The sequence below is a fragment of the Cololabis saira genome, chromosome 19 (assembly GCF_033807715.1).
Source record: "Cololabis saira isolate AMF1-May2022 chromosome 19, fColSai1.1, whole genome shotgun sequence".
Taxonomy (NCBI): Eukaryota; Metazoa; Chordata; class Actinopteri; order Beloniformes; family Belonidae; genus Cololabis; species Cololabis saira.
The window spans coordinates 7,822,118-7,826,290 of NC_084605.1; the positions used below are offsets into that span (position 1 = coordinate 7,822,118).

A 4,173-nucleotide genomic window follows, 5' to 3' on the forward strand; every position below is an offset into this window, starting at 1 on the left:
AATTTATTGAGGATATGCTACCTACTTTACTGAACAGAGTATTACTCCTCCTGCTTGAACATACATCTTGAGTCCTAACAACTGTCATTAACGTTACAATAAAATGATATGTCAACTCCGTCATCGATAAAAAGTGACGGAGTTGACGATGACGGAGTTGACGAAATGGCATGTTTTTTTCCTCTGCGCAAAAATACACTGCAGTTAGCTAGCTACTTTTTTGTCAGTTGCTAGCTGTCAACATGTCTTCACTAAAATACTTAAATTTAATCCACTAATGTTTTTTAAAACTTTCACAATGGATACACGGAGTTGATATTTTCTGGCTGTGACCATAGAAAAATTAACATTGTTTGTTTAAAATATCAAAAAATGTAAAACTTACCAGAGCATGTGTGCTACTGCTGCATTCACCACAGCCAGGAGAATGAAAAGGGGTCCTCAGGGAAATAGCTGACCATGCTATTATCTGATTTAAATGAGGTTAATGAAAACGATGATGGAGTTGACAAAAAGTGTGACACAACTTCGATGGCCATATTTTTATGGAAAATCTTTTTTTATGTTAAAACTCTATGTTGTCTTAAATACTTTTAACCCTTATCTTTAACTTAATATCAATTTTCTCACAATTTAAGAGGTTTTTGAAGTTTTTTTTAATAATTGAATACTGAGACCCCTTGACTGTGACAAAATAATTAACATGGGTGAGCTTACTACTAGTCATACATTTGAACAAATACCCTCAAAAAAAATTTTTTTTAAGGCTTAAACTTATCATCAGCATTCAGAATTCCTCTTGATCTAACTTTGTAAGCATGCCAATTGTTACACATTTCTTTACTTTTTATTTGAATTAGACTTTTCTACAGTGCACATGTTTTGTCCCGACTCTGAAGAAACAGTGATATATATATATATATATATATATATATATGTATATATGAAACCCAGTAGAAAATTGGGACTGGTAATATTATTGTTTCTTTGAAAATGTTTATTTTATTTATTAACTCTCATTTGGTTATTATTCTGTAATTATATTTATTTAGCACACACTCAGTCTTATTTGTGAGTGAAAGTAATTCCACCCTATTCTCGCGAGAGTTAGAGCGAGAGAAATGCGGGCAGAACAGCTGAGTCAACGAGCAGATGAGAAATAGAGAATAGAGAAGAAAGTCACAATCTATCAGAGGTGGAAAAAGTACAAAAATATTGTACTTAAGTAAAAGTACAAATTTTCTGCTTGAAAATTACTTAAGTAAAAGTAAAAAGTACCCATTAAGAAAATTACTTAAGTAAAAGTATAAAAGTACCTCAACTTAAATATAATAAAGTACAAAAAGTACATGGGTTAAAATGTACTTAAGTACAAAAGTAAAAAGTACAAAGTACAAAGTACAAAATTCAAAGTACAAAATTATTTTCAAAAGGATTGCAAAGAAATGAAGAATCCAAGAATTTGCTTACAACTCTAAATAATGGTGATATTATTCTGACCCCTTTAGTGTTTGTTTCCATTACCCCATTTTAATGTCTCCCTTTGCTCATCACTGCTGCTGTCCCCCATTGGACCCGCTGACAGGTCCACCCCCAGCCTGTAGTATGCAGTGACAACATTAAGCAACCCCAGCTGATAAAGAATGAGACTTTTGAACTTTTAAATGCCAAAACCACCTTAGAAGGGGTGGAATCAAAGAATGATGCGCATGGACACGCGTCGGCTGCCGCTCAAGGCTGATTTATGGTTCCGCGTTACACCAACGTACCCTACGGCGAGGCTTTGTGTCGATTTAACGCGGAACCATAATTCAGGCTTCAGTCCTCCTCGGTACTCGACGCGACGGCGGTTCCTCCGGCCTTCCGGCCCGCCTCTGCGGCGCAACTCTCCCGGGAGCTGCGGCTCCTTCTCGGTATATTCACGCGCCCCCCTTCCTTCCCGTCCGCCTCATGGTTCCGCGTTAAATCGACGCACACCTTACGCCGTAGGCTACGGCGTAGACAGTGCGTCGCCGCGTACCCTACGCTGTAGCTCTGCGCCGGTGTAACGCGGAACCATAAATCAGCCCCCGTTGTGCTGTTCTTTAATTTGTAGCGAGTAACGACGTGTCCAATTTTAAATGTAGCGGATTAAAAGTACGATTATTTCCTTGAAAATGTAACGAAGTAAAAGTAAAAGTACAGAAAAATGAAAGTATCAATAAAAGTACAAATTCTCAAAAATCTTACTTAAGTAAAATAACGAAGTACTTGTAGTTCGTTACTTTACACCACTGCAATCTATTAAACAAATAGCGGTTGTTAACTCACGTAGGAGCACAGAAGAACTCTGGAAACTATACCTACCGGAAGCGGAGCAGTGTTTGAAGACCTGTGAGTTGTTTTCGGCAGAGACTGGTGAGTTACCTGAGCGAGCTAGCTCGCGCTAGCTAGCGAATGCTAACAGCAGTAGCCACATGGTTTATCAGTCCATGAAATGGCGGAGAACTTGTAAAAAACATGAACGTGACTTACGGCTACTTTTCACTGTGTGTGTTAAGAGGTAAAGCTATTATTTTGCTCGGATTATCTATTAGCTATTTATTTTGCTGCTCTGTGTGTGTATTTTCTGTTTTATTCTGAGATGCACTGTTATGAGGTGTGTGTTAAAGCCTGCTAAAGAAGTTAATTCATAACAAGGCAGATACTCTGAAGTCTTGAATGTATTATTTTAATGTGTGTTAAAGGTGCATTTTGTTATTTTCAGCTCATTTCATACATAACGTGTGCAATGGTTAAAAAGAATGTTGAAATTCATTTTATTTCAACTGGTAAACGGATAAAAAAATACCATAATTCATGGTAAAGGCTTAGAAATAATTCATGTTGATTAAATGTGTGAAAAATTTATGAAAATACTTACCTTGAGAAAAAAAAGAGAACTGTACAGTTAAAAAGATAATTCATCTAAGCATTACTGTCATTTTTTATGATGTTTCTGTTTTGCATGGGTATTTGTAAATAATTACGTATTACTAATAAGTGTAACCCTGTCAAGCTTCCCGGAGCCTCCAGCCAAGGTTCCTCCCCCTCTTGATGCAGACATCACTGAACATCCAGAAGCAGAAAGGGGTGTTTCCAGGTATGCTTAATGACATGTTTGTGCCTTTTTAATACAGTTGAGTAACTTGCCTAATACACTGCGGTCAGGGCTCTAAATTAACTTTTTTCATCACCAGTCAAAATGGCTAGTAGATCCTACTAGCCAAACACACATTCAGTAATGGGTCAAAGTGGCTAGTAAGTTGCTCTTTAACACCAGGGAATTTTACCAGCATTTGGCCGCTTGGCGTTAATTTAGAGCACTGAATGCAATATTAAGTGACTCCAATGACACTTGGTCCAACAATGGATGCATCCCTCTCAGAAAAGGTAATGTCGTTATAGGTCCAGGTCTAGATCTCGCTCCACCAGACGCCTGTCCAGGTCTCCCTCCGCCAGGAATCCATCCACGTCTCACTCCAACAGGCGCCCGTCCAAGTCTCGCTACGCCAGATATGGTGAGTTTAATTTTAATTTTATAAAAGCGCTGTGCAATCAAGTATTTTGTACTAATGCACGCCTGATTGTCTAATTAAAATTACTCGTTTGTAGCCCAAGTCTGTTCAGTTTGTCCATGGTCAATTTCTAACTCTGCATTTCTGCGTTTTCAGATGTTAAAACCTGGACATTCCCATTGTCTCAGGAGGGTAAGTCTTGTTTTATTGATTGAACCTCCTTGGCCATTGATCCATCTCTCCCTACACAAACTGTCTGTTATTTAAAGGAATATGTTTGCGTATATGTTTTCAATATGCCCCACTCCAGACAAAAATAGTCAAATTTATTTACTTGTTGCTCTCTAGTTCTACATTTCTATTGAGTCCTTAGCTGTTACAGGGTTGTAGTGTTGCTTTTTTGTGTTTTTATTGTGTTGGAATGATAAATGTTACTAAAATATGTAACATCTTGATTTTACTGATTACCATTTTTTATTTGTGTTCTCCATTTAAAATGGGAACGTTTTGAATATATTTATTATTGTAATGCTTTGGAAAAGAAATTCTACTGAATGTTCAGTAGAACGAAAGTTACGCCTGTAACTACGGTTCTATGAGTCCCGGATGACCGCCAGGCGGTGCTGTAAGCACTGGA

At 37.6% G+C, this 4,173-nt stretch overlaps 1 long non-coding RNA gene across 2 annotated transcripts; it reads left to right on the forward strand.

The window, feature by feature from the left end:
* Positions 1 to 2,292: 2,292 nt before the first annotated feature.
* On the forward strand, positions 2,293 to 3,506 carry LOC133419565 (uncharacterized). Of its 2 annotated transcripts, none has more exons than XR_009770539.1 (3): positions 2,293 to 2,397; positions 3,038 to 3,121; positions 3,427 to 3,506. It is a non-coding gene; the product is annotated as an uncharacterized LOC133419565 (long non-coding RNA). The 2 variants fall into 2 exon arrangements; XR_009770540.1 differs by lacking the exon at positions 3,427 to 3,506 and adding an exon at positions 3,219 to 3,243.
* The last annotated feature ends 667 nt before the right edge of the window (positions 3,507 to 4,173 follow it).